The sequence below is a fragment of the Notamacropus eugenii genome, chromosome 5 (assembly GCF_028372415.1).
Source record: "Notamacropus eugenii isolate mMacEug1 chromosome 5, mMacEug1.pri_v2, whole genome shotgun sequence".
Taxonomy (NCBI): domain Eukaryota; kingdom Metazoa; phylum Chordata; class Mammalia; order Diprotodontia; family Macropodidae; genus Notamacropus; species Notamacropus eugenii.
Genome location: NC_092876.1, coordinates 320,879,723 through 320,890,826, shown reverse-complemented (window position 1 = coordinate 320,890,826; position 11,104 = coordinate 320,879,723). Strand labels below are relative to the sequence as shown.

At 39.2% G+C, this 11,104-nt stretch overlaps 1 long non-coding RNA gene across 1 annotated transcript; it reads left to right on the top strand.

Annotated features, from left to right (window-relative positions):
- Positions 1-572: 572 nt before the first annotated feature.
- Positions 573-10,469, top strand: LOC140506354 (uncharacterized). The gene is made up of 4 exons (XR_011967894.1): positions 573-797; positions 2,175-2,450; positions 9,608-9,694; positions 10,283-10,469. It is a non-coding gene; the product is annotated as an uncharacterized lncRNA (long non-coding RNA).
- Positions 10,470-11,104: the final 635 nt, after the last annotated feature.

The following is an 11,104-nucleotide window of genomic DNA, read 5'->3' as shown; positions in this document are numbered from 1 at the left end:
GAGTGTTCTCAAATTTCTCACAGAGACTTGCCCACAACCAATGTCAGAGGCAGAACTTGAACTCAGGTCTTTCTTATTCTGTGGCCAGTTCTCTGCCAGAGTAGGTACTGAATAACTTTCCTCCTGTAAAATGAAGGGGTTGCACTAGGAGCCAGGTGGCACCATAGTGCACAGAGTGCTAGGCCTGGAGTCAAGAAGACCTGAGTTCAAATTTGTCTTCTGACATTTACTAGCTGTGTTACCTTGGGCAAGTCACTTAACCTCAGTTTCCTCAACTGTAAAAATAGGGACAAAGATAGCACCCACCTTCTCAGGTTGCTATAAGGATCAAATAAGTTAATATTTGTAAAACACTTATTACCAACAATATTATTATTACTGGATTATCTCTTATAAATCTATGATCCCAAATATCAAATAGAAATGAAAGCAATTGGAATAATCTATAAGAACAAAAGGAAAAATGGAGAAGTTTCAAGCAAATGCTTTAAAGTGACCCAGCCTTCAACAGTTCTTGCAGAATTCTCTATCCCGCTCAAGAGTATCCAGAATGGAAGATCATCATAATGTGGAATTGTGAGTCTTGGAGTTAAATGTTGAACTTGCTGGGGCAGAAACAGAACACCAAGGCAGCTTCGCTTCATCAGAGAAATATGAGGCACTGACCTGAAATTAACTCCAAAAGTCAAACTTTTTTTTCTGAGTATCCCTGATGCTTTCCAGACAGCATGTGGATGTCAGGACCCCATCAGGAATGTGATGGGCCCCCTTGGAAAGCTGTTGCAGAAAGAAAGCAGGTGACTCAAGTTATGTTTCCAGAAGACAGTAGGGGCTAGATGCATTTCTCCTTCAATAACAGACAGGTTTCTAATGATTTCTGCTATAGTCAAAGTACACAGAGCTAACAACAAAAACAAACAGAAACCAAGCACACATTTCATCCCTAAATGGCAATGGACATTTAAAATCAGAAAGGACCTTAGGCCTCTCATTTTAAAAATAAGAAAGATGGTGGCCAAAGAGACTCCCATTTTGAATTTCCAAAAGAAATGGAGGTAGAAAGTAGTAGACTCAGAATTCAAATCCTGGCCTTCTGACTATCCTGCCTCTCAAAGACAAGAGAAAGAAAGAAAGAGAGAGAGAGAAAGGAAGGAAGGAAGGAAGGAAGGAAGGAAGGAAGGAAGGAAGGAAGGAAGGAAGGAAGGAAGGAAGGAAGGAAAGAAGGAAGGAAGGAAAGAAGGAAGGAAGGAAGGAAGGAAGGAAGGAAGGAAGGAAGGAAGGAAGGAAGGAAGGAAGGAAGGAAGGAAGGAAGGGAAGGAAGGAAGGAAGAAAGACAGAAAGGAAGAGAAAGAAACTCTAGGAGACCTTGGCAACATGGCTTTGAAGGATTAAGAAATTTTATATTGTGGAGAAGTGGATGTGGATAATAGAGAGAACTTTTATAAAGGGTGGCTGTTCAGGGCACCACATAACACAGCAGAAGTCCTCTCACTGAAGGTGTTCTGGTAGAAATGATTAAGCCATTGTACAAAGGAGGAATTCCCACATCAGGCAGGAAGTTGAATAGATGACCTCACAGGTCTTTTTACTGAAATTTTATGAGCACAGTGGGGAAGGACAGCCTGTAAGAGGAAAGCTGAAAAACAAACCTGAAATTTCACAATTTCTCCATGGGCTGACCCAGGCTTTCTGAGGGTAGCGACTTTTACTCTAACAAGCAACATCAGAGATGTTGCTATAAACCATGAGGTCCTGTTGGCTTTGGCGCCTTCCAGTCAGGTTCACTACTGAAAGGGTTCCATAATGTTCAGGGGAGAAGTACTTTGAAAATCAGGACATAGGAAGAAAGATGCTATCTGCATCCAGAGAAAGAACTGATAAATAGAAGTATGTCTAGAATAATTTTAGATACATATGTATATATATGTATGTATGTATGTGTGTATATATGTATGTATGTATATATATATACATATATTTGTATCTAATGGTAGCCATTTCTAGGGTACAGGAATGGGAGAGGGAAAAAAATTGTAAAATAATTTTGTTGTATATTTGAAAGGAATGAATTGGTATTCATGCATAGTAGATTTGCAGTTTCATTATAATAGTCTTTTTTATTGTACTATGTTATGAAAATGTTTGTTTTATTCCAAAAATTAAATTTTTTTTAGGGGATGTGTAGAATCCAGTGGGTGACAGACTTTGACAGATTCGGAGTCCAGGTTGAACTGGAAGGTCCACGGGAAGGATCTGTTCCGCGGGGGTAAGCCCCCAGCGCACAGCGCAGCGCTGTCAGCGCAGCAGGGCGGAAGGGACCTGAGAAGCCCGAGAGTGGCGGGCGAAACCAGCGGAGCAGGAGACAAGCCAAACTGAGCCAGTGAGAGCCGCTGAGCACCAGATATCAGCGCAGCAGCCCTTGAAACCTTCAGCCTGAAGACTAAACTTCGGTAAGTCATCTACTGGAACTTCCGGGAGGTAGGATGGCGGAGTGATCAGTAAATGCTCTCTCCTCCCCCCTGATGACCGTGAAAGAACCATAAAATTCTTCCCCAGATAAATCCTGGATCAGCGGGAACAGCAGAAGGGGGCAAATAGTCTCATAACACCAGAGGCTAGAAAAATAGCAAAGGGGGATTCTTCCTACTGTGGCGGAGGCGATCTGGAAGGACAGACGACCCAGGGCAAAGAAAATTCGCACTGAGACCCAGGCAAGCCTCAGAGCCAGGAGACAAGCCCCAGGCAGGGCGGAACACGCATTAGCTTCTAGGCATGCCCCAGCCCTCCAGGGGAAAAGGGAAGACAATAGGGAAGCTGGGATCACCATCCCCTGACCTTGCCTTTGCCTCAGGTCAGCTGAGGAGATCCCCTGAGACCAGACCACCCCTCCCACACACCTAACAAACTAACTCCAGGGTTGATCTGGGAAACAAAAAAAAAAAAGCCTGCTTTTAGCCTAGACACACATCAGCTCAACTTAAAGATCTGTACCTTCTGACTGAAATTTTTTTTAAAAAAAAGAAAGAAAATCAGGTTCAGTGTTTGAAAATATTAATCTCCCCTTGAAAGAAACAATGAAAAGGAGTAGATTTATCTCTATTTACCAATGCATATCTTAGTGCCTTAAACTCTCAGGGTTGATAAGCCTGGCCCAGGATCCCTCTATTCTGATCCTCAAAATTTCGACCCATTAGTTAATCAATAAAATATTATACTGCCTTTGGTCTTTCAATCCCTTACCCCATCGTTACATCTTTGCTAACCACTCCAAACCAAAACCCTGGGTTACGCCCCACCTTCCACCCTTTCAGCTTTTGTTCATCTGCTATTGAATGCAGTTGCAAGAAGTCACAGAACCATGCTAACCAGGTCTACCACAAATTATAGTATCCAGTCTCAACTGAACCTTCATTGTTGCCTGCCAAAACTTTGATTTTTTCCTCCCAAAGTAGGTATTCCAAACTTAAGCTTCCTTTCCCAAGTACTTACTACCTTTCCTCTCCCTATCATCAGAGGGCTTCAGTTCAAATTTCAAGTCCTCTTACCTTTTGATCCAATCATGGAAGGTGAATGTCCTTTCTCATTGCCAAGTTCAATCTCTCTATTTATATATTTGAGCCCGTTTCCTCTTATATCAATGCAAGAAATTTCCCCTTTACATCATTATTTAACTCTTTCCCTAACTTTCAGTCTCCCTTTATCCAGTTACAGTACTTACAAGTTATCTTCAAACATGTCCAAATCTCTATGATCATTAAAAAAAAAAACACTTTCTCTTGAAACTGAAAATTGAAGGGATGTCCATCAATTGAGGAATGACTGAATAACTTGTAGCGTAGGATTGTAATGGAATTCTATTGTGCTGTAAGAAATGATGAGCAGGATGGATTCAGAAAAACATGAGAAGATTTATACAAACTGATGCAAAGTGAAGTGAGCAGAACCAGGAGAATACTGCACACTGTAAGAGCAACATATTACAATGATTGGATTAGATTATATAATTATAATGATGCCCACTGTGAAAGACTTAGCTACCTAATCGATACAATGATCCAAGACAGTTCCAAAGGACTCATGATGAAAAATACTATGAAGAACACTGTTCACACCCATAGTGTGTGTGTTCATCCTTCGTTGCCAAAGAAGACCATGCCATCAGAGAAACAATGACATGACTTGTACTTGACTTTATTTTGGGTGAGGGAGGATTGTCACATCCATAGAGATGACCTCTGAATGCAGATTGAAACATACTTTTTTCATTTTATTTTCCTTGGGTTTTTTTGAAACATGACTAATTTGGAAATATATTTTGCCTGATTTCACATGTGTAATTGATATCATATTGCTTGCCTTCTCAATAGGAAGGGGAGAGGCAGAGGAGAGCGAGAGAACTTGGAATCCAAAATTTTAAAAAAAAATGAATGTTAAAATAAATAAAGTATGTTTTAAAAAAAAAAAAAAACCTTTCACTTGACTACCATTTCCTCATGTTACTGTTAATGTATTTCTGCACCATTGCAAAGCCAAGTTCCCAGAGAAAGGATGGCTATACTCTTTGCCTCCACTTTGTCACTTCTCAATCCCTTGCAATCTGGTTTTTATCTCCACTGCCCAAATGAAACTGCTTTCTCCAACCGTTTCTTAATTTCCAAATTCAATAGCCCTTTCTCAGTTCTCATCCTTTACCTTCCTGTAGCATTTAACACTACTGACCACCACCCTCTCCTTCTGAATACTACCTCTTTCTAGTTTTCATATCATTGTTTTCTCCTGATTTTTTTTCTATCAATATGAGTCCCTCTTAGGCCCCTTTGCAGAATCATCCTCTATATTCCACTTCCTCTGTGTGGTTATTTCCCAGGGCATTGTCTTTAGTACTCTTATCTCTCTTTATTCTTTCTCTGGGTGGTCTCCCCAGTTCCCATGGGTTCAAATATCATCTCTGTGTACCGGATTCCAAAATCTCTACAACCAGCATTCAAGTGTCTTCTGAGTTCTAGCTTCACATCTACAATGATCTGCTAGACATCTCGATCTGAATGTCTCATAGGCCTCTCAAATTCAACATATATAAAACAGAACTCTTATCATTCCCCTTAAACCTCCCATCTTCCTGACTTCCATATTTCTTTAAAGGGTAACGCCATTCTTCTAGAACTCCAGGCTCTGAAGCTAATTAAGAGTGACCATTTACCCTTGACTCTTATTTACCACATTCCCATATATTGCCAAATCATCAATATTTCTTCCTCAGTATTTTTCATATCTGTTCCTTTCTCTTTTTTTCTTTTTTCTTCATTTTCTTTTTTATTTATGGAATAAAACAAGCATTTCCACAGCATAGTATAATTTTTAAAAACGATTGCACATGAAACTGTAAAACTGTTATGTACAACTTGTTATTCCTTTTAGACGTATAATAAAGTTATCATATAAACTTATTTCTTTCCTTTTTTCCTCTCCCCTGCCCTAGAGATAGCCACTAATGGTAGCGAGTATGTGTGTTTGTATATATATAATATGTGTGTATGTATATATGTATGTATTTATGTGTATACATATGGACATTTGTAAAATCATCCTATGCATACTTCTGTTCATCAATTCTTTCCCTGGGTTCAGACAGCATCTTCCTTCATAGGTCCTTTGTAGTGAATTTGGGTATTTATAATAGTCAAAATAACTTAGTCATTCAAAGTTGTTCTTAAAACAATATCGCTGTTGCTTTATACGGTGTTCTCTTGGTGTGGCTCATTTTGTTCTTCATTGTTTCATGCAAGTCCATCATTTCTTATTGTTATTCTTGCTCTTTTATCATACCACAACCCACCTAGTCCAGACCTTCATCACCTCTTATCTACATTACTGTAAAAAGCCAAAGGCTTCTGCTATCCCCGCCTCAGTTTCTCTCTTCTCTAATCCTGCTTCCATAGAGCTCCCAAATTAATATTCCTAAAGCACAGGTCTAACCATGTTATATCTCTGTTTGGGAAGCTGCAGTTCCTCCCCATTCCCTAGAATAAAATAAACACATTGGGGGGGGGGGCGGGTATCGAGGCATTTAAAGCCATGCACCAGCCCTATGATTTCCTAGATTAAAACACTCTTCCCTGGCCAGCAGTCCCCTATAGGTGTTGTCTTCCTGCTTTAGAATGCAAGAAGCCTTTTGTATTTTTATCTCCAGAGTTTATTGCAGTGCTTGGCAAAAAATAAGGTCTTAATAAATGCCTTTTCGATCATTCTCAAGTTGTAGAGCTGAGGAGAGAATGTATTCTAGATGTAGGGGACAGCTAGTACCAAAGCACAGAGATGGGAGACAGAGTTCCCTGCATGAACTTGTAAAAAGGTCAATTTTGTTGGATGAAAGAAGGGGTAATATGAAATTAAATTCAGTCAGAAAATGTAAACCTCTTAAGGACAGGGATTATTTCCCTTAGACCTTTTTAACTCCAATGCCCTGCACGTAGTAGGTGCTTAATTAATGTTTGAATTGAAAATGAATTGATGAATGGTAAAGAGGCCATTAGTAAATTCTCAGCTCAGTTTTCACTTTTCCAGTATAACCAGGCCCACTTCCTCTCACCCTCTTTTCCCAAGTCCTGCCTTCCAATTCTTTAATCATCTTTGTGGGCATTTGGAATTGCTAGGGTAAAAAAAAAATCTTTCAAATGTTTCTTATTTTACTGTATCCCTCAGCCCAACCACTGAAGTCAAATATTTATCCAAAATGTGTTGTGCTGAATTACTGACTCTGGAGTCAATTCTGACCTAGTTCAGACTCTATCCACAAGCCTTGATTACAAGAGCTCCAGCAGAGCTGGAGCTGAAAGGCAGAAAGATGGGCTTGTCAGCCCCTCAGACCCTTTAAAGGCAGTCAGGAATTATTCCTTGTTAATTCCTACCACATGGCAAATTAAATTCTATTTAGCTGGTTTTTAAAATATTCTCCCCTCTTGATTTAATAAAGGCTGGAGTCAAGCCTTTATTCATAAACAGGCAGGGAAACAAATCCGAGTGAGTGGCCGGCTCCCATAAAGTGTTCCATCTTCTCCCTTCTCAGAAATTCAGCTGCACCTCTCAGATTTCACTACCCTGACAGCTTTAAAAGCTATGTCATGTTGTTTTTAAAATCTGACTTTGTTTACAGTTGCAAATAGGACATGATTTTGTTTCAAGACATTTGAAATGGGAATATGAGGTGGTCTAGTCTTGACTGTTTTTTCTCAGCTCCTGCCCAAATTTCTTAGAATGATGATGTATAGGTGTGTGTGTGTATATTTAAGGGAAGAAGGGGTAGGGGTTAGGAAGAAGAGGTTAAGGGTCCCATCCATCCTAGTTAAAGCATGCTTTCAGATAACCTATACTCAATACACTTCGGATCTCTTACACATCAGACCCACCTTCTGTTTATGTGCATACATTGTTTATTTTGAAATAGAGTAGCTGACAGGCCAGGTCACCTGGGTTGTTACAAGAGCCTCCTGGCTTGTCTCCCTTCCTCCTCTAAACCATTCTTCATCCGGCATTACCAGGGTAATCTTTCCAAAGCTTAAGATCTTGCAATGGCTTCCCATTGCCTCCAGGATAAAGGCTAAACTCTTCTGCCAGCTTTTCCATGCTACTCTTTCACAGATACATGACTCTCACCAATAAAATGTATAATCCTTAAGGACTGAAATTATTTTACTTTTATCTCTGTGTTCCCAGCACCTAGTAATAGTATCTGATACATAGTAGGTAACAAAAGCTTGTTGAATTGAATTGAAAGATTCCATGCAACATTCTTCACTCCATAACCATCCCCCCGAGATGGCATTTTGCAATGAAATAAGATAACATATATAAAGTGCTTTACCAATTTTAAAGGACAATACAAATACTAGCTATGTTTATTATTACTATTTCATCAGCTTTTCCCTTTGCCTACAATGTAGCAATTCTCAAACTTTTTTTGGCCTCAGGATCCCTTTACAATCTTAAAAATATTGAGGACCCCAAAGAGTTTTTGTTTATATGGATTATATCTATCAATCAAATTAATGAATGGAAACAAAATTGATAAAAAATTTTAAATATTTCTCCATTCATTTAGAATAACAATAATAAGCTCAGTACATGTTAATAAATAACATTTTATGAAGAATTGTATTTTCTAAAAAATAGCAGTGAGAAGAGTGGCAGTTTTACATATTTTTGAATATCTTTTTAATGTCTAGCTTAACAGAAAGTTGCTGAATTCTCATATCGGCTTCTTCATTCAATTTGTTGAGATACATCATTTTGCCTGAAGTTTATGAAGAAAATCTGGGCTCACAGAGATATACAACTGGAAAATGGTGGAATATTTTGATAGGCAAATAATGCATTAGTATTATTATGAAAAGAGTTTTGATGTCCAGGACCCCTTGAAAGGGCTACAGGGATCCTTAGGCATACATAGACCATACTTTGAAAACTACTGCTGTAATGTACTTTCCTAACATTCTCCTTTCGGAATCTTCATCTTCCCTTCAAGACTCAACTTTGCTGCCGTCTCTTCCATAAACCTGTCCCTGGTCTCTCTCCCTGCGTACAAGAGCAAGTGCTATTATTGCTCAAATACTCCCAGAATACTTTCCTATATTCCCCCTTGGGTATCATGAGATCGCATAATCTTGAATTATCCTCATCTGTTTATATCCTTTTGAGTAGATTGTAAGCTCCTTACAGGGAGAAATAGTTTTGTCTTTGTATCCCAGTGCCTAGCACAGTATCTTACATAGAGTCAACACTTAACAATTATTTGTGGATTAGATGATTATTTTGTTGTTTTATTAGAACTTTTTGTATTGTTGTGTGTTTTATGTATAATATCAGATCAGTCGATCAACAAACATTTATTAAGCACCTACTACACTCCAGGCACTGTGCCAAATGCTGGGGACACAATAGCGAATAGCAACAGCCAAGACAATTTCTGCCTTCAAGGAGCTTATGATCTAAAGGGGAGATAACATGCAAACAGATACAAAACAAGCTATGTAAAGAATAAAGAGGAAATGATCCACAAAAGGAAGGCATTGGAATTAGGAGGGGCTAGAGAAGGCTTCCTGTGAGAAGTGAGATTTTAGTTGGGACTTAAAGGAAGCCAGAAAGGGTCAGTAGTTACAGTAGAGAAGGGAGAGCATTCCAGGCATAAGGGACAGCCAAAGAGAATGCCAAGGTCTGAGAGACAGAGTGTCTTGTTCGTAGAACAACCAGGAGGCCAGTGTCACTGGAGCATAGAGTATATGTCAGGACGTAAAGTATAAGAAGAATGGAAAGGTGGGAGAGGTTAGTTTGTAAAAGGTTTGGAAAGCCACAAAAGAGCATTTTGTATTTGTTCTTAACAGCAATAGGAAGTCAGCAAAGTTTTTTGAGTTGGGGAAGCAATGTGACATGGTCAGATATGCAGTTTAGGAAAGTCATTTTTGTGGCTGAATGAAGGCTGGATTGGAGCAGGGACAGACCTGAAGTGGGCAGAGCCACCATCAGGCATGAGGTGAAAAGGGCCTGCCCTAGAATGGTAGCAATGTCAAAGGATAATAAATTAGAGCTGAGAATTTATACTTTGTCTCCCCAGTTAGATTGCAAGCACCTCGAGGAGAAGAAGATCAGCAAGGAGCCGAATCAACCATGCATGTAGGCAAGCTAAATGGTCCCCTGAATGGTATGATATACCACAGTTTCTTCCAAAATAAACAAGTAGCATAAGGAAGATCTCCCCGATGAGAAATATCTTTCACACATTCCACCTACCAGAGATTCATCTGGTTTGACATATTCCATTGTTATAATACAACTACTCTCCAGGGAAGAGTAAACCTATTAATCATTCACACCTTAATTTTCCTCAGTTAATCAGATTGCTATCATCCTCCACTTTGAAATTTATTTACTTGAAACACTGGTTAAGGAATTAGTGGCAGGGGGATAGAGAGAAGGAAAAAGAGTCTCTAAACTTGAACTCCCATAATGGAAAAAAAAATCACCAGAACTATTAAAGAAAGTAATACCTTAGAATAGATGTAGAGAGACTGGTGCTTTGATGTTGCCCAGAATGACCGGTGATTTTGTTGCTGGCATGTATGCATGATAAAGGTATGACTGTAGACAAAGGCTGAGGCTCAGAGTCCTATGAGTTTTACCTAGCCTTTGTATCATTGCCCCTAGATTTATTTGCATGGCCACCAGGACCATTATAGAGCATCGGCAGGAGCTTCATCACCCATACTTATCTAACATACTTCCTTTGAAGTTTTGAGTAGAGTCGCCAAAATGATGTGAAGGGGCACAGATCTGTGATCAGGGCCATGACAGAAGGTCAAAGGAACTCTTTTCTCAAGGACTTCAAGCAAGAGCCAGACAAGAGTAAGTCAAAAGAATATAGTCTTAGTCTGAGATTTCTGCTGGCTTTTGAAATAGTCCTGATGTGTCAGAGAGAAGGCTAGGAATGAAGTCATTAAGATCTGGGATCCAAGGAACAGAGATGAGAACTATAAACGCATTCTTTTTCCATAGACCAGTTGATTCCTCTTCATACACCTCAAGAAAGGTAATAAGTATTATCGTCCAAAGCCAATGAAAGCCACAGGAAGCAGCTGTAACGTTTTCCAGCTGTATAAGCACACATAAATCATTTGACCTCATTGTACTCCTATTTCTTTATCTATAAAATGGGGATAACAATACCTATTTCAATTACTTCACACCATGGTTGTAAACTTAAACAAGAACTCCTATAAAACACTTTGTAAACCTTACAGCACTATATTAATTTCAGGTTTTATTTTGTTGACTGACTTGTTGGGTGTGATGGTTCATAGCTTTATTTAGTTTTTTCCTAAAAGAGATTTAACCATCTCTTATCTTCCTCACATAGAATGTGAGCTCTTGGAGAGCAGGGGATGTTTCATTTTTATCAAGTGATTCCTAGAACCTAGCACAGTGCATGACACACAGTAGGCACTTGCTATATGTCAGATGATTAATTGCCAGGAAGAGGCTTAGTAGGCTATGTACCTCCCAGCAGATGGTAGCAAAAAGCAACAGATGGCCCTGAAGAGTTTGAATAACTAAA